Genomic DNA, 25,790 nt, shown 5'->3' on the forward strand with positions numbered 1-25,790 from the left:
GGGTCGCCCTGACACCCCAATGCTCCCTCCCATGTCTCCCCTCTGGAAGTCCTCAGGCGACTGTCTCTGCAGCCCAGAAGTCCTGTGAAGGAGCCGGAGTGAAGGAAGGGGCAAGACACCCTTTGTGCTCTCTTCTTGAGGTCAGGGTGAGGGCAGGGTGGCTGGAGAGCTGGCAGTGAAGGAAGCCCAGCGTTCCTGTCCCTGACACTACCCATTTAACCCTAGAGCCCTGCGAGGACCTCAGGGTGTGGGTGCAGATACTTGTTCGAATGTGGTGACCCACGGTGCCTCCCGGTGTTCCTGACTTATCTGCTGTTGTCCTACTGATCGATATAGGGAGGGGCAAGGAGCCAGGTCCCCAAATGAGACACTTGGCTAGAAGGAGAGTTCTGGGGCTCAGGGATTGCTCTGGCTTTCCTGTTAAGAAGAGTGTTCAAACCTCGATAGGCAAAAGCCCCTGTGGGTCCCACTCAGGACAACCTGGGCATTAAGGGAAATTATTACCAGTGCTACTATGTCCAACAAAAACGCATGTCATAAAATATATTGCAATCATTGAGTTGTACACTTCAAAGGGTGCATTTTATTGTTTGTGAATTACACCTCGATAAAGCTGGTTATGCATCTCTCACTCCCGAGCACTTGTGTTGGGCACTCTGCAAGTTTTTTATGTGGATTATCTCATTAAACCTTTCCCCAAACCCACTCCACATGTGAGGAAAGGAGGTGGGGACTTGGTTCAAGGTCACGCAGCTGGTCAGCGTGGAGCACTCAGAACCCCACGTGGCAAGCCTGGCAGGCTGCCTCATTTCTTCTTCCATTCATTCAGTCAATTTTCACTCAATCGACAGAAGATGTAGATATCCAGTACCAAACAGTGCTGGTGGTTCCTGAACGCCAGTAGGCAGCAGAAACCTCACCAGAAATGCTTATTAAAATGCTGGCTTGGGGACCCACTGCCCAGGTTAGGTCTCAGTGCCGGGGGCAAAACCTGCACTCCAACCACCAGCCCAGCGGGCGACCCCTGGGGGCCAGGCGGCAGAAGGAAGGAGGGGCCGGGCGCCTGAGCACCCGGGCATGAGGAGGCTGAGTCACAATGCCTTTGTGCTCGGGTAGGTATTAATAGAAACATAAAACCCCGGATCAGCCATTTCTTCCCCTTCTGGACAAGCCCGGACGACACGGGGCCGCTGTTCTGCGACTCCGACCTCTGCTGTACATTAAACAAGAGGAGGGCTGGTCACATGGACACCTCATTAATTCACCCTCCCCGTGGCAGGAGGATGGGGGGACAACAGAGGGCAGAAGTCGCCACGCTGCAGCCTTATCAAGGATAGCGAGTGACCGTGGCTGGGAAGCGGGGGAGGGGCGAGGAACCCTAGGGGCGGGGCGAGGATCCCCAGGGGCGGGGCGAGGATCCCTAGGGGCGGGGCCTCCATGAAGGAATAAATTAGTGCATCCTTTGTTTGCCTGTCAATAGGTGCTTCCAGGAAAGCCCCGGGGGGTTAGGGAACTTAGTTTGCCCAAAGCGTTTAAACAATTCCCCTGCAATCCTGTTTGCACTCTTCATTTGCTCAGCAAACCTGCCCCTCGGATATAGCCTTGGGGTAAACTCAGGCCCAGCTGCTGCTGAGCTCAGGGCTGTTGCTTGGCCCTCCCAACTGGGGCAGGGCCTCCAAATGTACACAATGCCCCCCCCCACACATACACACAAATAACACCCCACCTGACCTCATCCTGCTGGGCAAGTGAGAGTTAAACTTCCTAGTTCAAGTTCATTCTGTCTCTTTTAGCTAAGTACCTGACTTTTCAAAGGTCAGAGCTGCTGCAGGGCTGTCTCTGCTCTCAGAAGGACACCTTTCCTCCCTCTCCCTCTTTGCCAGGCTGCAGTGGAGGTGGGGGTGTTGGGTTGGGCTATCTTGCTTGCAACACGCCTTGCAGTCCTGGGGCTGGGGTGGGGGTGGGGGGTCCCCTGGTCTCTTTACTACACCTAAGTCATGCAGGGGCATGGTTTTGTGCCCTGCAGCTTGATCCCCTATTCTGGGGCTGCCACCTGAAGGTCTAGCTATGACCCCAATGACCCCTGGCATGGCTGGCTGCTCTGCAGTTCTTGTCTATAGGGCTGACTCCTCGGCGAGTGCACCGGCCAGTCTCAGCTCCCTCTGGTACCCTTTCCACACAGCTGGGAGCCTAGGAACCTGGGGGTGCTAGACCAGGCTCTTCTGGTACTTCCTGAACCTGCCAACACCGTCTACTCTGGGTGGCAGCCTCATGCTGTGGAGTTGGGGTCTTTGGCACCAGAAGCACAGGGTGCAGGGGAGGGAGGGAGCGTCGGCCTTCTCTCGGATCTAGGAAGTTTCTTACTCACCCCACCCCCGGGTGCAGGCTCACTATCTCCCTCCTGATGTCTTATGCAGTTCCAGCTCAGCTTCTTGTCACATTCTGTGTCCTCTGTACCCTACACGGGCTGAGAGTAAACCTCACGCTCAGACCTGCAGGCATTGCACTTGATATAGAAAGGACAACGTGCAGACGTACAAAGCTTTTTCCCCTGCAGGGGAGCCTGGCTTTCAAACTCCCCTTGCTGTGGGCCTGGAGAGCCTAGTCTGGCCAAGCGCTCACGTCCCTTTGTGTCTTGTCACAACCCTCATCCTCCTGGAGGCTTGGGCCTCTGGCAGACTAGCGGGAAGGTCACAACCAGGGAAGAAAAGAAAAACACCAAAGGCATTCCCACATTTTAAATGTATTATTCCATTAAATGTCAATCTGCCCTGGAGATGTCCTGGTAAGGGCACCAAGTGAACACAGGAGTACGTGGAGGGGCCCCCATCTGGGCCCAAGGATCTCCCGGCATCAGGCGTAGAGGGCAAAGGGCCCCTGCCACTTCTTAGTGAGTGGCCAAATGCCTGTGGCCTAGGAACAGTGATGCCTACATCACAAAGGTATGCAGATGAAAAGATTAAACTCTGGTGTAGCCTCGGCCTTACCATGGGCATACATGGAGATGCTCCTCGTCTTGCTCCCTCTCGAGCTGGTCTTAATGCCCAGCTAGACCAAATTTCCCCCCAGAACAGGAGTTCCCCATGCCTTCGTCTTCCAGGCAAGTTTCAGTAAGAGGAGCAAGTTGAAGGCTGATGCAGTTTCCAGGTGTGCAGGGCAGAAAGGGATCCTCTCCCCAGCATGGCTTTTTGACAGCTAGAAGGCATGGGTGTGACAGAGAAGGAGGCTGGATCCTGGGCTAGCTATCAAGCTGCGGGTTTGGGGAGGACTGGGGGCTCACAGCCCTTAGACTACCCTGACTCATGGCTGGAGCCAGACATCGGAGCTCCCTTCCCACCAGACCACCCCTGCCGAGATGTGCTTGCCCCTGTCCCACCCCACCTCAGTTTCTCCACTGCAGAATGGACACCACATTGAAGTCATAAGGTGTAGGGGCAGTGAGTCTGAAGCGCACCACAGTTAGGAAATCAAAAGCAGCCTTTGTCTTGGTGCTGGCGAGGGTAGCTTGCATGAAGGTCAAGATAAAACCCGAGGGGAGAAAGGAGCGGCGGAGTGTTTTGTTTGGCGCGGCTGGCAGGCTGTTACCTCGGTCGGTCGCTGAGAACGTCGGCTCTGGTCACGCTTGCTTCTGCTCCAATCCTATTACTCCGTGCGGTTGGGCTCCGAAAATAGCCCCAGTCAGCCCCATCATCACAGTTCAGCGTTTCCACCACCGGCCACTTATTGTTCCGTGGACACAGTCATCCTTAACCCCTCCTCTGCCAGCTGGCCAGGGGCACCTGGGGATGAGATTCCACCTCTGGGGAGAGCATTTTTCTGTGCACCCCCATCCACTCTGCAGGGAGAGCCAAAGGGTGCTTCCAGGGGATGGAGCTTCCACCCGTTCCAGACACTGCAGACCTGCATGGTGTCTAACTGCCCTGCAAGTTAGAGGAGTGATCCGCATTTGGTGGAGGAGGAGGTGAAACGACTTACTCAAGGTCATCAGCCAGTGTGTGGCTCAGCCCAGGTGCAGACCAGGGCTGCTGGACTCCAAGGCTGGCCATGTCACCTCGCCCTGCAGCCACAGTTCTTCTGCCCCAGCTGGGGTGAGGCCTCTTCCCCGCAGCCTCCTCCAGGCCCCTTTGGTTAACAGACACTGGCCTGGAGGCATGGGGGGAGAATGCTGCCTGCTGCAGGGTCACCTGAAGTGTTTGTGTAGAATAGAGGTCGCAATAGCTTGCCCCCAGACCACCTGGCTCAGTAACCTAGGGACACAGCCCAGCAGGCCTTATGAGTCTAACCCCACAACTGTCCTGAGAGTCTGCAGGTGCCACTGGGAAGGAAGGAAAATTGGCCTTTTTGGAGCCTGGTGTGGCATCCAACACATTAACATATAACAGCGTGTTTCTTCTCAAAAGTGAATTTTTCAGATGATGAAATGCAGAGTCCCTCCATGGCACCGGATTGTCTCTCAAAAGAAAACAGCCAACAATTTTACAGCAAAGACCAGCCTGGACAATGCACAAAGGTATCACACAGACCTAAGTGTGGAGTAGGCGCCCAGCTGGGAGGCAGCTAGGGCAGTGGCCTTGAGCACAGCCTTGGGGACCAGGCAGGCCCTGAGTGGTTGGGGGTGTGAATGAGATAGCGCGTGTCCCGGGGCAGCACAGAGCCTGGTGCTAACGACAGTGTCTGGGATCACTGAGGCCTCGACTTGTGCAAAAACACATGTCCTAAGAAGCTGATATTCATGGGCTCGTCCACACTTGTTAGGCAAATTCTGCTGCTATTCCCAGGGGAGAAAATAGAAACTGAGAAGTAATTTACTACTGGAAGTAGGATGGGAAACCAGGCATCTGCTTTCAGAGCTTTGTGCCTTCATCATTACGTATGTTCCCTGGGGACGGAGCAGTCCTGGTATACTTGCTGGGGAGTCCTGGCCTGCCACTGAGACTCCCCCACCTCCCCTCGGGCTTCTCTGTCTCCCCCTGCAGGGCCTGGACCACGTGCTCTCAGGGGCCTTGTGGCCCTGACCCATGGAGGATGCACCCTGCTGTGGTCTCCTTGCAGCAGCCCAGGATGAGCCACCCTGGCTTCTGCAGGCCAAGCCCCTGGCACTCTGGCTCCTCCTGCTGCGTCAGGCCCAGCCTCCTTCCAACCTGCCGAGCAGCTGACTAGCCCCTGATGACCTTGAGTAAGTCGTTTCACCTCCTTGAGCCTTGCTTTCCTGAGTTTGGACAACGACCTGTAAACCCTGCCCATGCTGTGATTTGATCCTGGCTAGTCTTTGCTTGCATACCATGGCCATTTACATCGATCTGCTGGTGGAACCTGGGGTGAAGAAACCAAGGGTTCTGGGTCCCTGTGTGGTGACCCTGCACCCACAGCAAGGAGAGTAGATGTTGGAACAATCTATACCTTTCACAGGCTTGGAGTTCACTTGCTCCAGAACAGCTTTGTGACTTTCCGGGAGAATGCAAGCAGTCATCTCCATGGGCCCTGTGGAAAGAACTGAGGCTCTGCCAGGCTTTGGTGCCCCCTCTTCAGCTCTTGGGCTGAGTTTTGGTGAAATGATGCTTATGGAACGCCTAGGAAAGCGCCCCAGGTCACAGTGGCCCCATGAAGCAGTAGGTCCCCTAAACCACCTCCACTTGCCCTTCTGAGCCTCCCTCCCACTGCCCCTTCTCTGTGCCCCAGAGCCTGACCAAGTGGACATCAACAAGCCCCCATCATCGGGCTCTGGCTGGGTTTGCCTAGTGGGGTTCCCTGGCAGGGGGAGTGAAGTGGCCACGATCTGGCTGAGTGTCTTGCCCACCCTGGAGTCCCTGGCCCAGCAGGAGGCGCTCTCCACTCGGCCCTCCTGCTGGGATCGGTAATACTCCTTATCCCTGGAGGCAGGAGCAGACCCCTCCTGGTGTCCTGTACCCTGGCCTCAACTTGTAAATAGTTCCTTTATTAAACTCTCAAGTCCTTCTACTTTGAGTGCGTCATCTGTTTCCTCCAGTTACAGTGACTGGTCCAATAGCTAAAAATATACAAAGCCAAATGAACAAAAACCCTTGTTTTTGTGGACCAGCGCTTCAGGCTCTGAGCTGGGCGGTGACCTGCCCAAGGTCTCTGGAGTTAGTGACACACCTGGGCCTGGGCTCTGCCTCCTGCCCTCTGTGTTGTCCTTTCCTTGCACCCCAGGATCTCGAACCCTGGGGCCTTCTTCAGAGAAAAGGGAGCTCAGTCCGCCCCCCACAGAGGAGACCCCAGACCCAGGGGCTGTGGGCTCTGGGCCCTAGCAGATCTGGAGTGTAGGGGATATTCCTCACTCCCGGCCAGCCGTCCCCACCTTGGTTAGGACTGATGGCCAGTGTGAAGGGCCCTCATCTTCTTCAGCCTTTTCAAGGCTTTTGTAGGGAATTGCCTCTGAGTTTTCTGCCCACTCCACCTCATCATTGGGGTCCTTCTGTCCCTTCTGTTAATGATCAGTAGGCTGGCAGAGAGCCCAGCATGCCTGGCACCCCTTCTCTCTCTCGCCTGTGTGTGGGCACAGTCAAACTCCCCACCCTGAAACTGACGTCCAGCATTCACCTCAACTACTACTGATGGGTCCGACAATTCACCATTATGAGTTTATCAGAGCTCAACCTGGGAAAATCTCCCAATAAAAGGAAGAGTGTTAATACTCAAGCTCTCAGTGGGAACTAGAAGGGCTCTGACTGGCTCCCTTAGCTCAGAAGCCCGGAGCTGTCTGTGCGGAGGGCTGTGGTGTCCTCCGGATCAGCCTCTGCTCATCTCCTGGTTATGTGGGCTGGGTCTCTGGAGCAGCAAGAAAGATGCCCACCTCCTGCTCAGGCTGCTGAGAAGGCCCTGGGGGAAGACAGGCACCGAGACTGGGAAATATGGGCCCGAAAAGAGGATGGGGCGCTGTTTCCCATGTCTGTCAGAGGGAAAGAAGAGAGCAGGAGGCTTTTGGTGCCTGAAGGAAGGAGAGCAGATACTAGGAAGTTAGGGAGATAAATGAGGTGAAATGCTTCCCACCATTCTCCCTCCGAGAGACCCAGTGCAGGGGATAGGTGCCGCCTCCTCCATGGGGCCATCTCTGATTACCCTGTCTTGCATCTAGGCCCAGGGATCTTCAGGTTCCTCTGTCTCCCCGGGTCACCCATGGCTATTTACTTATCTCTGTTCTCTACCAGATGGAATGCTCCTCCAGGCCAGGGGATATGTGTTAGTTATAGCGGCCAACACCTTCCCCAGCCCACATCTTAACTTCATACAAGAAATTGACTTCTCTCTCACATAGAGCTCCACGTGGATGTTCGCAGCTGACAGGTGACCCTCCACCTGGTCAGCAGAACGCTGGGGTCTTGGAGCAGCGCCTCCAAAAGAACTTGCGATTCAGTGCCCATGTGGCTGAAGAGCATTTGAAAGGTGGCCGGTGTGATGGAGAAACTAAACTTTTCATCTCACTCAATGCCAGTTAATTTTAATTTAAACAGCCACATGCTGGGGCTGCCATCTCACTGGATGTGGCCTTGGCGCTCCTTGCCTGATCGGATTTCAACTGGAAGACAAAAAAAGGGAGAGGATTTTGAGTCAGGCTTGGTGTGCCTCTTGCTCACCTTGTCACTCGGCCACCTCTAACTGCAGTGGACGCTGGGAGCTGTCACCTCACAGGGAGCCCTGGAGGTGGACGGATGAGTTTGGCAAGAGCAGCCGTCTCTACCCACACCTCGCTGAGTCGCCCCTCTGCTTCCCAGACCTGGCAGTGCCTGGCAGGATGCTGGCACTCAGGGAAGGCATTTGGATGAGGAGATGTGAATAGGAGTAAGGGGATGTGTATAAATATGAATATGGGGAGAGGCGTGGCAGGAAGACTCTTAAGCAGATCTCTGCTTGAGGTGCTCTGTCTTGCCAGTGGCTGCCTGGAGCTCTAGGCCACCTCCCTGACCCCTGGACCCAAACTACAGGGCAAAATGCAGAACGTCAAACACGGGGAAAGAGCATCTATTAAACAGCCAATATTGACCCTGTGAGGAGAAAAGCAAAGTACAGAGTGCGGAAGCACTGGCCCAGCCCCTGCCAAGTGGGGTAGGAGGCACTTCTCGAAGCCAGGGCCCTGGGTCAGGGACAGAGTGGGGACACCCCTTTATCCGACTCCATACACACACCAGCCCTGCAGCATGGGGTTTGTAGACTGCACTCTAGGAAGCAGGGTCTCTTTGGAAGGTACTGGTGGCCACTGAAGGGATTCCAGGGGCAGGGAAGGGGTGTGAAGAGGAGTCTTTTTTTTTTTTTGGAGATGGGGTTTTACCATGTTGGCCAGGCTGGTCTTGAACTCCTGACCTCAGGTGATCTACCCACCTCGACCTCCCAAAGTGCTGGGATTACAGGCGTGAGCACCGCTCCCAGCCAGAGGAGGAGTCTTAGCTAAGGCCCCAATTAGGGGCTGACTTCCCCTCCTGCCTCTCTCTCTAACTTGTCATGGAACTGCAGGCAAGTTCCTTTCCCCCTCTGGAATTCTGTAGCCTACCTAAAAATGAGAGGTTTGAACACAGGATTTCTAAGGTCCCTAATGCACAATAGACCCGAGATTAACTTTTGTCTCCACCTCAACAAGCTGCAGAGACTTTAGCAAGGACTTCGACCTTCAGATGCCTCAATTGGCCCAACTGAAGCCAGAGGGAGAGGCGTGCCACTCACCTGGGACTGTGCGGGAAAGAAGCATAGACCCCTGGGTCTATGGTAACCCAACTCCTCCGCAAACACGGCCGATCTTGTCCCCAGCACTGAGGACCTGATGTGGGGCCTGCAGAGGTGACATGGTCACAGGATGACTGTCTCCCATAGAGATTCAGAGCTCTTTAAGGAAAGGAGCCTTGCCCTGTGCTGAGCTGGTTCTGAGGAGGCCAGGAGAAGCCTGACTTGCAGCGTCTGCCCGTCTCTCAGGGGTGGATACCCCGCCTTGACCAGTGTCAGGTTACCCACAAGATGTCATGGAACATGGAGCTGGAAAGAGGTGCACAGTGGTCTGGAAGCCACGGGGAGCTGGCTCTGGTTACCCTTCCCCAGCCAGGCCCTGTTCATCTTGGCACCTCCAGGACCAGGGAAGGGCCTGGCACGGGGCAGTGCTCAGTGCTCCCCAGCTGAGAGAATGCTTAACTAACACAGGCTGATGTCAGGGGAGGCCCTCCTGGAATTCCTCACACCGAGGCCCTTCTTTGTGGGAGCAAATGGTGACATCAGGAGGAGTGAGAGACCAGGGCATGGATGCTGAACTCATTACAGCCCCTCATCAGAAAAACCTCCCTCCCCAATTAGCAGCACAGACAAGGGCAAGTCTCTGGATCCCCGGAAGGGTCCCCCTCCCTCCAAGTGCTTTGACACCATCCGAGTGGCTGAAGGAAAGCGCTAGAGAAACCTGCAGGCCCACACCCCTCCCGGCAGCACGCGGGGCATCTCTCCTGGAGACTCTTGCTGCAGTCTGCCCCACCCATTCATCCACTGCACCAACGAGAAGGAGAGGCGGGGCAACAGTGACTGGCAGAGGCCACTCTACAGGCTGTGTGGAGAGCACCAGGCTAAGTCATTCTCCTCATCTGCTTCTCCCAGGGCAGGGGGCTGCCAGTCCCTGGCCTCCTAATAAGTGAGTTTGTGATGAACAACCTACCCCCAGCCCCCTGGCAGGAGTCCTGTGGGAAGCAGCAGTCTGGCTGCACCCCCAGCGTCAGCCCTAAATGGACCTTCCCTTCTGTTCAGGTCAGACCCTGCGTGAGTATCTTGGAGTGCCTGAGCCTGCCTGGTCGCCGACCTCAGCTGACCTTGTGGGCTCCCCCTCTGTTGGGAGATTTAAGCAGGGCTCCGCTGGAAAATTCTTCCGCTGTCCGTGGCATCAACTATGGGTGGGCTGGGCTAGAGGGTCCAATGTGACTTCACTGCCATGCTGGCACATCTGACGCCTGCTCCTGGTCTCCACGATGACAGTCCCGGGGCAGTTGGACTTCTTAGGAGGCAGCTGGCTTCCCCAGAGCAAGCATCCCAAAAGAAGCAAGCGGAAGCTGAGTGGCCTTTTCCAACCCATGACCAGAATGGAACATGACTTCTGGCCCCGGGTCCAAGGAGGAGGGAAATAAGACTCCACCTCTTGAAGGGATGATTGTGTCCACTCCCCGGGCTTGCTGGGGATGATGTGGACTCGTGTGTAGCAGGTGTCGGGCAGGGGGCTGGCACTGAACAAACCTTAATGCAGAGTGCCAGTGCAGAGGAGCATGAGAGAGGGGATGTGCTGCCATGCTCCTCCGTGAAAGTACAATCGGCCACAGATGGGGCACCCAGCTCCTTGCCTCCGGGTAGCCTAAGGAAAGGTCGGCTTGGAGGGTCTGATTCAGAAAGCTTACTAAGAAAATGCCGGGTCACAACTTTCGGATAATATGATAGTTAAGGTTATTTGAGCAATTACTGTGTGCCGGGGACTGTCCTAGATACATGCATGCGTAATCTCATTTCATTCCCACAATCACCACGTAAGGTAGGGACTGTCATTCTTTTCCTTTTACAGATGGGGAAAAAGGCATGTTGGACGCTTGTCCTAGTAACTTTTCTAGAAGAAGCACAGGCAGGAATCAGACCCAGCACTGGGGCCCAGGGTATAAGCACTGACCCTTAGGTTTCTAAGGCCAACTGGCCTCTGGCTGATTGCAGGCTGACTGCAGCCCTGCCTGGATTGGAATGCTGGCACTGCCACCTATGAGCTGAGGCATACATCCCTTAGCCCTTCTGAGCCTCGGCTTCCTTGCCCATGAAATGGGATGATTGTGTCCACTCCCCGGGCTTGCTGGGGATGATGTGGACTCGTGTGTAGCAGGTGTCGGGCAGGGGGCTGGCACTGAACAAACCTTAAGTCTCTTTCCTTCCTTGAACTCCAGGAAGGAAATGTGAAGACAATGCATATGACAGAACACTTTTGTTCCCCAAGAGGGAAGGGACCTGGAATTCTAGTGATGCTGGGATTCACCCAACAGTGAGCCCTCTGGAGAAGGGAAAAGGGGTGATCGCTGTAGCTAATGCTTCCCAAGTGCCTGCTGTGTGCCAGGCTGCCTACAAGGTACGTCATGTCCCTGGGCCCTCCTGACAAAGCTGCAGGGCACAAGAGTCTAAGATTCAGAGAGTATAAGCAATGGACCCAAGTTCCAAAGCAGTCACAGCAGAAGACAGCTTTGAACCCAGTACCCTCTTATTTCCTGTGTCCCCTGCATCTTCCTGGCTCCCAGAAGGCACTGCTGAAACACAAGTCAGTGTGCCAAGGAAAAGAGACAGTTTGAGCATCACCTCTGGGAGGGGAAGTGACTGCTTACTGTCAATCATGCTAAGGATCTCTTGCCCTCTGGCCATTGGTGTTAGATCCAAACTCCTGCAAGCCTCAAAGCCCCTGCAGGCTCTGGGTTCCTACAAGCTCCTACCGGCTCTGGGTTCCTGCAAGCCCCTGTAGGCTCTGGGTTCCTACAAGCTCCTGCAGGCTCTGGGTTCCTGCAAGCTCCTACCGGATCTGGGTTCCTACAAGCCCCTGCCAGCTCTGGGTTCCTGCAAGCCCCTGTTGGCTCTGGGTTCCTACAAGCCCCTGCTGGCTCTGGGTTCCTGCAAGCCCCTACCGGCTCTGGGTTCCTGCAAGCTCCTACTGGATCTGGGTTCCTACAAGCCCCTGCCAGCTCTGGGTTCCTGCAAGCCCCTGTTGGCTCTGGGTTCCTACAAGCCCCTGCCGGCTCTGGGTTCCTACAAACCCCTGCCAGCTCTGGGTTCCTGCAAGCCCCTACCGGCTCTGAGTTCCTGCAAGCTCCTACCGGATCTGGGTTCCTACAAGCCCCTGCCAGCTCTGGGTTCCTGCAAGCCCCTGTTGGCTCTGGGTTCCTACAAGCCCCTGCCGGCTCTGGGTTCCTGCAAGCCCCTACCGGCTCTGGGTTCCTGCAAGCTCCTACTGGATCTGGGTTCCTACAAGCCCCTGCCAGCTCTGGGTTCCTGCAAGCCCCTGTTGGCTCTGGGTTCCTACAAGCCCCTGCCGGCTCTGGGTTCCTACAAGCCCCTGTTGGCTCTGGGTTCCTACAAGCTCCTGCCGGCTCTGCGTCCCTCCCCTCTACCTGATCTTATCTCCTTCCACACTACCCCCATCTGCCCCCAACTGCCCTTGCCAGTCACATTCCTGCTTCCAAGACTTTGTGCCTGATCTTCCCTCAGCCCTGAACACACTGTCTGCCTCAGTGTGGCCTGCCCTTCCTTCATTCAGGTGTCTGCTCTGGAGCCCCCTCCTCAGGGAGGCCTTCCCCAACCACTTCACCACTGTGCCTCCCCCTACTTTCTAGCTCCTTACCTGCCTTTTTTTTTTTTTTTTTTTTTTTGCTACCTAGCACATAGCACCGTCTCACATTTTACTGCATATTCATCTCTTCATCTATTGTCCGTGCTCCCCACTACAATGCACATAGTGGGTGTTCAATAATAAATGGTCACAAGGCTGAGGCGGAAGGACTGCTTGAGCCTGGGAGGCTGCAGTGACCCCTGATGGTAAACCGCTGCTCTCTAGCCTGGATGACAGAGCAAGACCTTGTCTCTAAACAAGTAACAGTCACAGAAAAAAAAAGCCTGATTAACAGGACAAAGGGGAAGCTTGGGAGGCGGAGAAGCTTGTGACTTAAAAGATTCACCTTGAAGGAGAATTTACTTAGGGATCTTTTTGTTTTTAATCAGAGCTTTGCTGACTTGTCTAGAAGAACGGCCAAGGCTTTGCCCACTGATTCCAGGATTTTCAGAAGCTTTTTCCTAACAAGAGAAATGTTGCTTTTCAGCTGAGCGTAACCACATTGCAGGCAGTGCCCCAGATGGGGGCAGGAGGCAATATTTTAACAGGAGACTTAAAGGCAGGCTGCTCCAGAGGCCTATGACCTGTGAGGTTGTACAGGGGCCCGCCCTCCCCCACCCTGAGGGGCACCCCATGCTGGGTTTACTCCTCTGTTGTCATTGTTTTAAAATTTTTCACCTTTTCACAAGGGACCTGCATTTTCTTTTCTTTTTTCTTTTTTTTTTTTGAGACGGAGTTTTGCTCTGTCGGCAGGCTGGAGTGCAGTGGCCCGATCTTGGCTCACTTCAGCCTCTGCCTCCTGGTTTTAAGAGATTCTCCTGCCTCAGCCTCCAGAGTAGCTGGGACTACAGGCGCGAGCCACCACACCCAGCTGATTTTTGTATTTTTAGTAGAGACAGGGTTTTACCATGTTGGTCAGGATGGTCTCGATCTCTTGACCTCGTGATCCACCCGCCTCGGCCTCCCAAAGTGCTGGGATTACAGGCGTGAGCCACCACGCCCGGCTTATTTTTGTGTTTTTAGTAGAGACGGGGCTTCGCCATGTTGGTCAGGCTGGTCTCGAACTCCTAACCTCATGATCCACCCGCCTTGGCCTTCCAAAGTGCTGGGATTACAGGCATGAGCCACCGGGCCTGTGGATCAGCTCTTTCTTGTTGGAGAGTCTTCCCTCAGCCACTGTGGCAGCACGTGGAAGAAGGAACAGAAGGCAAACTCCCCAGAGCAGGAAAAGAAATTCTTTTTAAAACGTCTTTTCTGCTTCCCCGCCCTTGGAATCTCCATCATTCATTGAAAGATACTATACCCAGTGATATTCATGTGACTCCTTCCATCCTTCTAACCACCCAGGAGTGTGAGTAACTCCATTTGTCAGAAAAGGAAGCAGTAAAGCTCGGAGGGGGATGGGGATGACTTGCCCAAAGTCACACCACAGGGAGACACAGAGGGAGTGGATTAGGAAGGCCCAGGCCAGGACGCCCGGAGCCGAAAGTGTCCCCTCCCCCGCAGCAAGGGGAAAACCTCGCTCTGCTCTGGCGCGTTTGCCCCGTTGGACTCCACCTTGGGGCCTCGGAGGGAGTGGCCTGCGTTCTGGGTCCCCGAAAGACCCTGGGGAGCCCTGGCGGCCGCCGAGGGGGCACGAGCGGGCAGGAAAAGAGCCTCCAGCTCCCGGGCGCTCCACATCTGCGCGGGGGGCTCCCCGTGCGCGTTTCCGCCTCCTGGGGGCCGTGCCGAGCGGATGCTGCTGCCTGCGTGTGAACAGGGCTTGTTTTCCCTTCACGCCCTCGGGCTCCGTTTTTATGAAGCACTTCCTTCTGTTGGCGCTTTGGGAATATTCATTCTTGGCTCGCGCCCCGCACGGTTGACAGTTGGGCTGGGAAATGTACCCGCGACTTAATTAGGGCATCGCCAGACCTGCCAAGCTCCAGCTCCTCCCCTTCGCGACTGCCGCGACCCCCGGGACCCCCAGGACCCCCAGGGCCTGCCCCACGCTGTGGGAGGGCGCCTCGCTGTTCCTACGGCTGTACCATCAGTGCCCAACCCGTGTGCTCCGGCTCATAGAAACCTGTCCTGGCCAAGGCAGAGCGACGGCCTGTCCCACAGGTAAGCAGTACTATTGCACGCTTTTGTTCTTTCTCTTGCTCCCTCTGGATTGACCTCTGCCCTCTGGACATAATCAGAACTCTCCTGGCCACAGACCACTCCAGATGCCTTCTACTCACCCTCCCTAAACCTCCTTTCCTGAAGCCTGGCTGCTGCTGTGCCCCAGGCACTGCCCTGGGCCGATAGACCTATATGGGCCACCTGCTCTGTTTCCAACATCCTCACCTGGAATCCAGGAGGAGAGGCTCCACCTGTAGGTTTCACCCTGTTTTTGAGGAAGCTGAAGGTAGCATTAACAGGAAGGCTGGCTTTCCAAGCACTGCAGAGCTGAAAATGGACCGCATCCATCTACACGGCCAAGGGCAAGACCAGGGAAAACCTCGCACCCCCAAAAGCCCAGAGGAACACCGCAGAAGGAGGCTGGCTGGGTTGACTTGAAATGTCAAGTCAAAAAATAAATATTGAAAATTCAACTGCATGTGATATTAAAATCCCACCATAAAAAAAAAACTAGAAAAAATATTTGCAACACATATGGCAAGGGGTGAGTTTCCTTAAATGCTAAAGCACTCCTACAGTCAGCGGAAAATCAACAACCCCAGGGGAACACGAGCAAACAGCAACAGGCCGTTCACAGAACGCAGCCCCAAATGGCTTCCTCAGAAATGAGACGCGCAACCTGCTGCACAATGACAGGAATGTGGAGGTGAAAAATGGCATCGTGCTTTAGATTGTATCGAGAAACACCTTCAAGAGTGTGGCTCTGTGGGGGGCTCCCACGGGCGTGGGTGGTGAGGGCCCGGCGGATTTCAGTGACAGCCTGCACGGCAGGGGAAGAGCCTGGGTGAGGCCCCAGCACTTCCCAGCTGTGTATTCGCCGGCAGCTTACATTCTCTGGGCCTCCGTCTTCCCATATGTAAACTGAGGACCTGGGAACTGGCGTTTCCTGGGAAGATGAAGGTGCGGTCTCAGAGGGAAGAACCAGGGAGTGCCACAGAGGCTGAGAGGGCTCTGGGAAAAGGAGGAAGGGGTCCCGATGGGGAAGGGCAGGGGCATGAGAGGGTGGGAGAGGAAGTCTTGGTGGACGCAGACCTGGAATGGTGGAGGGAATGGGGTGAAGATGGAGTTGGCCTTGGCGACCACACTGTCAAGGTTATTTGGTGGTGGAGGAAAGAAGAGAGCCTGCAGGAGGGACAGGATACAGATGGGAAGGGGGTTAGGATGAGGGACATGAGAATATCTATAGACTGAAAATGGCCTAGGCTCCCAGGCCCCGGCTCTCTAGCAGTATCTCAAAGCCTGGCCCACAGAAAGCCTCCAGGCTGGCCTTGTTTTATGTGATCCAATCTAGCAGAAGGCCAGGTTGTGCTTCCAGGGCTGGAATGCACCCACAGCCCTATAGAGGGATGGGCCCAACCCAGCTTCCCAGGAATCAGCTGGCGAGGTGGCATTTAACTCAGAGCTGTGAGGATAGCAAGACCAGAGCAACAGCCCAGAGCATGGCGTGTGAAGGAGGAAGCAGAAACTCTAACCCAGGAAAGGCCCAGCACCACGGCCAAGCAGCAAGGCTAATAGGAAAACCGATCCCAGGGTCAGACACTGGGAGGAAGCGTAAAATGTGTGCTTACAGAAAGGTGCCTGATATACGGAGGGCACTCCACTAACATTTCACAAATGCCTAAACTGGAGGAGACCTCACGCCTGAGCCCGTGAGAGCAGCGAGGATACAGAGGCATGGTGGCCGTGAGGACAGGTGCTGGGCGGGTAGCGCAGGTGCGGTGGAAATGTCTGCTGCAGTCTCAGCACTCTCGAGAGTGCAGATGCAATCGGCAGGCACTCTGCTCCCCCGGGAAGTTGTCATCTCAAAAGGGAGGAAGGTTCCTCGCTGGGGCCTAGCGGCTGAATGCAGGCTCCCTGGATTCTACAGCATTGCTCTCCTTGGTGCCTTGGGGTACGTGACTTTCACAGTGCAGGAAACTCTACTAACCTTGGATAGAAAGAGGGAAAGCTCCTGAGCCTCATAGCTTCCAGGGCCTCGAGGAGGGGTACAGAGGGCAGGCGGGAGAGGGAGAAACCTGGCCAGCTCTGAGCACCTGCAGACTTCCAGCTACTACCCCTCCGTTGTGCCTCAGTTCTCCCAGTTCCCTCTGCAGATTCAGGTCAGAGCTAGAAGTATCTGATTGGCTGCTGGCCAGCCAAAGGGGGCACCCTCCAAATCCACTCTTAGTCCAGTGGGCTCTGGGCTGAGCTTGTTGGGGCAGGTCACATTTGAAGAGGAAATGGGATTCAGCAGGCCAATGAGCTGACATCTGGGTTGTCCTAGATGATTGGTGATTGACTCCAGAGGCTGCATGATAGATCAAAGAAGGCTCGAAACAGGCTCAGCCCACCTGGGCTCCATCTCCTCCCTCCAGAGCTGCAGAATGCAGGGCGTTCTCCCTCCCAGCCTCAGTTTCCAAAATCACAAAATGGAAATAATAATGGTTTGTCACAGGTTGTTGAGAGAAGAAAATAAGATAATAAAGAGGATAGTGCTCTGCAAACCCCAGAGCTAGAGATGAGTTGTTTTATTTCACATCCAAGGGAGTGAATGCCTTCGGTTTTACTTTCCATGAAATCTTGGTCCAGCTCCCAGCCGATGCTGGGCACAGGTCAGATCTTACACCTTTATCCACAGCTTGTGAGGGAAAATGCATGTAAATCTTTCTGCAGTCGGCACCAGGCTGGACCAGCTCAGCTTCAGTTGTAGCACTGCCCCCAGAGGAAGGAAGGTGGGTTAGTCCTCTGGGTCTCAGTTTCTCCATAGGCAAAAGGGGCTTGCAGATGACTGCCTCGCCCAGCTCACACACTGCTGGAGGATTACATAACGCCTTCTCCCTGCTTGTCTTCTTTGCTCCACATTTGCTCTTCTTCCCCTTCTCGCTGGGCTTTCTATGGATGGTGGCAGTTGACAAGGAAGGAGCCCTTTGGACCATTTCTATGCCCTCAGCAAACTCTTCCTCCTGCCAGGTCCTCTGAAATCCAGGCCACCTGCTTGCAGAGCCTGACGCCAGATGAGAGTGCACTTTGTGTTCCTCTTTAATTGTTCCAAGTATGTCAGTTACATTTTCACAGCTGGATTCTAAACCTCAGAAGTTGTCGGTAATCTATTTTACCAAGATCGCAGGTGCCCTCCCTGCAGGAGCAGAGCAGGCGCCCGGCACCTCGGTTCAGGGAAAAGGAACAGAGCAGCTCTCAGCACTGTGTTCTCCCTGACTCGCCCGGCCCTCCCTTCCAGTTCTCGGCCTCTTGACCTCTGCACATTCCTCACTGTCTGCACAGCCTCAGTTTCCCACACATTGCATGCCAGGGACAAAATACTCCTCATGAGTGGGCCCACCATGCTCCTTCCTCCTGGACCTCTTCTCACTGGTCCCTGGGATCCTGGGACACCAGCAAGGAGGGGCTGTCGCTCCTGAGCTCACACCCAACTCCGCAGGCCGGGGTGTCATCTCTTGCAACAGCTGACAGTGGCGCCGGCACCACTTTGGTGTCACTTTTAACACTGCGCGTTAACACCACCGGCTGACTGTCTGTGCAAGGAGGCCCCGGCAGAGCCGCGTGCAGCCACACCCCACATGTGGAGTTGTTAATCCAGCAGTTGTTCAGCAGTTTCTCTGGGCCTCACCTCCAAACGTGTTACTTCTGGGGGGAAAGACGCCCACGGAACTGCACAAGCTCTCCAGGAAGGAATGACAGAACCGGCCTGTCCTGCGTCGGCCAGGAGAAGAGGAGGCATTTCTGAGCAATGACATGCGAAGTTCTGGGGCCTGGATCTCTGCCACCTACACACAGTTCCCTAAATTAGAAGAATAAGAGGAAGGAGAGAATGAGGAAGAGGGAAATAGTGTCACCATACAACTTAAAATCTTTTCTTAAATCTGCAGTTTTATGTGTGCCACATGTTTTCAAAGAGTATTTGATGATGTAATGGGAAGAGACAAAAGCTGTGAAGAAGCAGAATCACAGACGCGATGTGTCTTCGATTCTGGGAACATGAGGGGTGGTCATAGTCACGGTGCCCCCGGCCCCACTGCCCATTGCATCCAGGCACCCTGGGAGATTTTCCGTCCTCGCCCCTTGATATCGGGATCGTTGTGTGACTTGTTCTGGCCAGTGACATGCGAGGGAAGTAACCTGTGTCACTTCCTGGTGACGGTGTTCAATTGCTGGTACTCCCCTTCCCAGCCCGCTCTCCCCTGGCCTAAGGAGCCATGGAAATATGTATTGATTCAAAGGAGCCTCTATCACTGAGCCAAAGTATGGGCAACAGCACCTGAGAGGCACCCGGACTCCTGTGATCTGGGTATAAGCAGAAAATGAACCTCTGTTCTGTGAAACCACTGAGATTTTGGTGCAGTTTTCCCTAGAGCATGAGCTATATTGACTCATATAATAAGCATACAAAGTAGATGGGAAAATATTACTGAGAAGCATTGCAGTGACTGGAAATTTTTATTTTTACACTTTTCTAGATTTCTCCAGTTTTTTACAGTCAGCATGTATTACTTTTATGATGCTTAAAAGTTCACAGTCTTATGCATAGCTAGCTTTTTTGAGTAAATAAATGTGTCCCTGGTACTGGGCTGTGTCTTTTGCTAAGTCATCTCATTTAGTGCTCTGAAAACACTAAAAGGATTTTCTCATTTTGCGAATGAGAAATTTAAGTTTTAGGGAGATTAGGTACCAGGCATTCCATACTCATTATCTCATTTATCTCTTCAGAGGCTCAAAATATTTTCTAACAGTTTTAAAGGGGAGACTTGGGGAAAATGCCCACAGTTAGTCACTTAGGCTTTGAAGAAAGTGAAATTAAAACCACCACCATCACAACAGATATCCTTTATGGGATGCTTTTATGTGCCAGGTCTAGGCGTGATCTCATTTAATCCTTTCAGTAACCCTACAATGTGGGTACTAATATTATTCTTACTTTCTAGGTAAAAAAATTGGAGTCCCAGAGGGACTGAGCAACTGGCCTAAGGCCACACAGCTAGCAATCTGTAGAGCTGGGACTGGTACCTTGGTCTGTCTAAATTTTGGTGAGCTCATTTTGCTAAGAATGGGGGTGGTACTTTGGCAGGGCACAGTGGCTCACGCCTGTAATCCCAGCACTTTGGGAGGCCAAGGTGAGTGGATCACCTGAGTTCAGGAGTTCAAGAATGGGGGGTGGTACAAAAGGTGATTTTTAGGTAATACAAGCAAGAAAATTTTTTAATTAAATTTCTAATTTTATAAAAAAATTATATGTTCAAAATTTTAAAAGTCAAATGGTGCAGCAAGGCTGGTAATGAAAAGCAGCAGTCCTGCCTCTCCTCAGAGAAAGCTACTTCAAGTCTTTTAGCTGTTCCTGCTGACATTTACTTTCATATTTCTAAATATCATTCTCTAGATGTATTTTTTTTTTTTGGATATTATGTATTGGCTTCCTCCTGTGGAAGATTGCTGGTTCTCCACCAGCCACCATACACAAACACACACTTTTCCTTCCAAGATAGTCCTATCTCAGTTGCTAAATCAACACTCAGTTTTGACCGTATCATATCTACATATAGATTATTCACAGCTAAACAAGGGACTATATTACGGGTACAGTTGCTGTCTTGTACAGCTTTTTGTTTTCCCTGGAGTTAGTAATTACTTCAGTTTTTTAAATGTAATTAGTTTTTGATGTAAGATTACTAATTCTTCCCACAAACTGTGACAATAAAACTCTAAAATTTCTAGTAATATAGTCAAACACATCTGGCAACCTGTGAGTGAGATTTTTCCGGGAGCCCTCCTGCTTCTACCTGGATGAGTTATTCTCCTGGCCATTGTAGTAGAAGTAGTGAAATTTCTCTTCACATTACCCTGGGAATTCCCTTTCCCTCTGCCCTGTGTGGGTGCCTTGTTTCTTAGATCCTAAGTCATCTTCTTTCTTGCTTTACTCCCTTCATTTTGTTGTAATATAGACGCCAGTAGCTTCCTTGGAGACTGCATATGGGAGTTCAGTTTTTGGATAATTGATTGACAGTTTGGCTGGAGGTATAACTCTCAGTTGGAAATCATCCCCCCTCAGAATTCTGAAGGCAGTTCTCTATTGGCATGTGGTGTTCTGGGTTGATGTGAAGCAGTCCGATGCCATTCTGATTCTCGATCTTCATTGTGCGACTTTTTCAGTCTCCAGAGCTTCTAGGATTGTCTGTTTATCTTTTGTTTCTAGAAAACTTTTTCATAACACTTAATACTTATTCTGAAAAAATGCTTTTAATAAGTTAGACTAGATGGATAAGTCCATAAATTACCATCTATCTATTTTAGCCCAGTCATCTGTTTTATATCTAGAATAAGCCAGAGGGGAGATCATTTCCACGCTGTCGTCACCATCACCACTACTCTGGAGGATCAGCCAACGCTCCTGGAAAGAGGCATCCGATTGGAGAGGAGGAGGTAACTTATTGCTGATTGAAGATTATTTGACTATTTACATGGAAAACCCACAAGAATCAACTGAAAAAGTGATTGAAAATGACAAAATAACTGAGTAAGGTAACCGGATTCAAAATTAGTGTTCTATTATCAATGGCCTTCAAATACACAGACAACAACCAGGACTAAAATATAATGGATATAAGACTGCATTTGCAAAAGCAACCTAGAAATAAACTTTTTAAAAATGTGCAAAACCATTTTAAATGCTGCCAAAGGATACAAATGTGAACTTAACACCACATTCTTGGGTTAAAAATCTCAACATTATAAGGATGCCAGTTCTTCTAAATTAAGTTACACATCAACACAACCGCAATGAAAATACTAACAGAATTTCTTGTGGAACCATACCAGTCGATTTTAAAGTTGATATGGAAAAATACACATGCATCCAGGAAAAGTTTGAAAACAGAAATGTAAAAAGCAGAGATAACCCCATCCATTATTTACTTGTATTTTAAATCTATTATAAAGCTAAAACAATTCAACCTATGGCACGAGTACATGAATAGCTATATAATTCAGAAATTACTAGAAGTCACTCAATATATATAGGAAGTTACCATATGATCAAGTTGGCACTTAAAACAGGATTTATCCATATTTGGTATTGGAACAATTGGCTACCCATCTGTAAAAGAAATTAATTTAGATCCTCACTTCACATGTTATACCAAAATAAATTCTACATGAATCAAAGGTTTAAATGAATTCCTTAAAGAACCAGAAGAAAGCAGGGGATATAGGAATGATCATCTATTGAGCCTTTACTTCCGCTCAAGGCCTGGTGACATAAGTAGGCCCAGCTCATGGATTGCTGGCTGGATAATGGCTTGACTGACTCTCGGGTCCTGTACTAGATGCTGTAGCAGTGGCTGCCAGTTGCAGACACTGGACTAGATTTCCCACACGTCTTAGTCCATTTGTGTTGCTATAAAAGAATACCATAGGCGGCCAGGCATGGTGTCTCATGCCTATAATCCCAGCACTTTGGAAGGCTGAAGCAGGCAGATCACGAGGTCAGGAGATCGAGATCAGCCTGGCTAACATGACGAAACCCCGTCTCTACTAAAAATACAAAAAATTAGCCAGGTGTGGTGGCACGCACCTGTAGTCCCAGCTACTTGGGAGGCTGAGGCAGGAGAATCACTTGAATCCAGGAGGAGGAGGAGGTTGCAGTGAGCTGAGATGGCACCATTGCACTCCAGCCTAGGCAAATGGGAGCAAAACTCTGTCTCAAAAAACAAACAAAAAAACCCAAGCACTTTACCCAAGAGGGCTGGCCCCTGCCCACCCTTTACTCCAGAGGCCTGGGCCCTGCCTACCCTTCATCTGAGAGGCCTGGCCTCTGCCCACCCTTCATCTGAGAGGACTGGCCCCTGCCCACCCTTCGTCTGAGAGGCCTGGCCCCTGCCCACCCTTCATCTGAGAGGCCTGGCCCCTGCCCACCGTTTGTCTGAGAGGCCTGGCCCCTGCCCACCCTTTGTCTGAGAGGCCTGGCCCCTGCCCACCCTTTGTCTGAGAGGCCTGGCCCCTGCCCACCGTTTGTCTGAGAGGCCTGGCCCCTGCCCACCCTTTGTCTGAGAGGCCTGGCCCCTGCCCACCTAGGGGATCCTTTGCTGTCACTCTGTGCTCCCTTGCACTCCAAACCACGTGACTTGGGCCGTCCTAGAATCAGCCAAGGGCTTTTTCTCACCTCAGGGCCCTTGCACTCGCTGTTTCCTCTGCCTGAGACACTGTTCCCCTGACTCCTTAGCTGGCCAGTTCCCTCCTCATCCTTCATGTTTCCTCTTAAATATGCTTTCCCAAAAGAAGTCTGGAATATGCTCCTAGAGGCCGAGGGACAGCAGAAATGCTGACTCCCACGGGATCCCCGGGACCATGGAAAAAGGAGTCAATTTCTGAGTGCAAAGGGAAACCTTTGAAGGGCTGGGGTGTGGGTGGGGCAATGCAGCAACCAAATCTGTTTTACCTCCTCCTGAAAGTCTGCAGCATCCCCATGGGAAACCACAGGGCCCAAGTGGCAACCGGGGAGAGTTGGGGCGCTTGTGCCGGTGACAGGTGCAGAGGAGTGCAACTGGAGAGAGCTCATGGGGTATTTTGGAACCCACAGGACATGCGGAAATGCGGGAAGGAGTGGGATGAGCGCCACAGGCAGCAGGGAAAAGAGTCAAGCGGGGTGGCGCGGTTTCCAGCCCCAGCAGTGGGTGGGAGGTGGTACCAGTTTCCTAAGGTGGAGACCCAGGAAAGGCACAAAGCAGGTGTGCTTTGGAAGGACAAGTTCTGGAGCAGCCCCTCTTCCTGTCGGCCCCCTTCCACCGTGCGCCTGGACATAGTGTGAGGGCGCAGGGCCGCGCGGGCATCCCCGGCTCCGTGGCTGTGGCTCAGGTCGGTGGGGAGGCCTGGATGGAGGCCGGGTGTCCCCGCGCCCCCCGCAGCCCTGGCTGCAGCACCGCCAAGGGCAAGAGCACGGCCATGACCGGGTAGGAGGCGGGTCCCACCTGCGAGCCAGTGAGCCACTCAGCCTCCTTGGGAAGGGCGAAGGTCAAAGTGGCACCCCACGTTGCGGGGCTTGGGGGGCTGAGGGAAGAGCGTGAAGGCCCGTCCTCTGCCAGGCTTCGGGCGCCTCGAGGCAGGGCGCGGGGGCTTTGTCTGCACGGAAACGCCCGGCACTGCGCCCGTACAAAGGCCGCTTTGTGCCCGCGGCCGGCGGAGGTGGGGGCCGCGCGTCCCCGGAGCCCCCTGCCCCGGCCAGGCCTGCGGCCCCGAGGGGGCGCCCGCCACTTCGCCGCAGCCAGCGCTTGGCCCGGGGCGCCAAAGGGCCTGCCTCTTAATTGTTCCCAGAACGGGTGGCATTTAGGTCAATTAATATGCAAAACAGGAGTAAATCATCTCATTCGCGGGCCCCACGCGCGGCGGGGAGCAGAGGCATTTGCTAGGCTGCGAGGTCGCGGCCCCCGCCGCGTGTTTATCTGGGGAAATGGAAATCAGGCGGCACACAAAGCCGCCCCGCGGGTCCGGCCGCGCCCTCCGCCGCCCGCGGTGGGGTCGCCGGCGCCCGTCCCGACTTGCAGCCGGGTGGGCAGATCGGTCAGCAAGCCTAGGGTCGCCTCTGGCCCTGTAGCCCAGAGGCTGTGCACCGTCGGGCCGCGCGCCGCCCCTCTCTCGGCTGGTGATACCAGGAGTTCTGTTATGACAGAAATCAGGTCCTGGGAGAATCATACGACTCCCTAAGTGCTTCAGATTAGAGCTCGCGTGCTCCTGAGCGGTTATTATGCTACCGAGCCTTGACTGAAGTCCAAAGCCTACTTGCATTCCTGCATTTAATCCTCAAAATCGCACTAAGAGGCAGGTGATTATTTCCATTGTTCAGCTGAAGAAACCGAGGCAGAGAGGTGAAGATCGTCACCTGGCCGGGACCAAGCACTTCCCCATTACGGTGTGAGCCCCAGGCCTTTGTTATTTCACCGGGCAGCTCCCTCCGCTAGGGAGACCGGCCCCTGCAGGCAGAGTTCTGTGAGCCTGCTACTACTGCACCATCCTACTCATTCTTCCTGAATTCCAGAAATGTAACAGTACCCACTGTGCACCTGCACTCTTCTAGACTCTGGGGGTTCCGCAGTGAACAAAACAGGAGATTCCAGTCCCGCAGGACACCAGTGAGAGCACCTCCAGGAGAAGCCAGCAGGGTGACAGGGACCGGCCCCTCGAAGGAGGTGACACATGAGCAGACAGCTGGTGGAGGTGACAGAGGCTTCCAGGCAGAGGCAATGGCCTTGAGGCTGCAGCATGAGGAGGCCAGGGAGGCCGGTGTGTGGAGCAAAGGGGGAGGGATGGAGACAAGGCAGAGGTGGCCAGAGCTGGCACTGGGGGTGCCGGCTCCAGCTCCAGCTGGACACTGAATTCTCTGGATTCTCTTGGTCTGCAGACAGTCTGTACATGGGGAATTGTAAAGGTTTCTGCTTGGCTCAGCCTGGTTCAAGTGGCCCCACCTTGGGCTAATTGGCAACGGCCAGGGGCAGGTCACATACTGGACACACTCCCATCAGCTGGACACCCACCCCAATCGATACCCACTATGCAAGTGGCCCCCAAACCTGAGCAGCAGGCAAAGTCAAAAGCAGTCCAGGGAGCCAGGGTCCAAAAGCCAGAGACATTTCTGAAGGTTGTCAATCTGTGAGGATTGGTACAGAGCCTGGAACTGAAGATGTGGATAACCTATGTGCACTGGGGCCAAGGGATAAGGGCATCAGGTGCCTAGACATGATGGAGGGGCAGGGGTCGGGGGAGGGGGGCCCAGTGTCAGGCAAACAGGGAATGTTCAGAGCTAGGTGTGATATTTTAACAAAATCACCAAACAGTCAGGAGAAGTTGATGATGCTGGTCCCGTGCCAGGGGTTACCAGAGGAGAGTTTGCAAATCTTTTCCTATAGGACACCTTCTCTATGGTGACGCAGTCAGCTACCTGGAGAGCCTGACTTTTCCCCTCTCTCCCCACCCCTACCACATACTCATCAAGCCTGCCCATTCTTGCTCCTTAATGCCTCTTTCCCCATCCCTTCCTTTCTATTTCTGTGGCTCTGTTTTGGTGAAGACTCCTATCAGTCATCTTTGGATCATTGCAGCGGCTTCCTCCCTGATCATCCTACTCTCACTCTTGCCTTTAATTCACACTCCAAATAGGGCACCACAGGGATCTTCTGAACACATACACCTAAGCTGCCACCCTGGTTAAAACCTTCTATAATTAACAACACAAACCTATTAAAACATGGGGCAAAGAGTTAGGCATTTCTCCAAAGAAGATATACAAATGGCCAGCAAGCACATGAAAAGATGTCCATCACTTATCTTT

General features: G+C 53.3%; 1 long non-coding RNA gene across 1 annotated transcript in view; it reads left to right on the forward strand.

Annotated features, from left to right (window-relative positions):
• Nucleotides 1-14,333: 14,333 nt before the first annotated feature.
• The window catches only part of LOC135276947 (uncharacterized), a 33,972-nt gene continuing 22,515 nt past the window's right edge, over nucleotides 14,334-25,790 (forward strand). Inside the window, exon 1 of the long non-coding RNA XR_010344505.1 lies at nucleotides 14,334-14,422. This is a non-coding gene — a long non-coding RNA (uncharacterized LOC135276947). The remainder of the gene's footprint in view (nucleotides 14,423-25,790) is intronic.

The sequence above is a fragment of the Aotus nancymaae genome, unplaced genomic scaffold, assembly GCF_030222135.1.
Source record: "Aotus nancymaae isolate 86718 unplaced genomic scaffold, 86718_ANA_hifiasm-v0.15.2.pri h1tg000029l, whole genome shotgun sequence".
NCBI lineage: Eukaryota > Metazoa > Chordata > Mammalia > Primates > Aotidae > Aotus > Aotus nancymaae.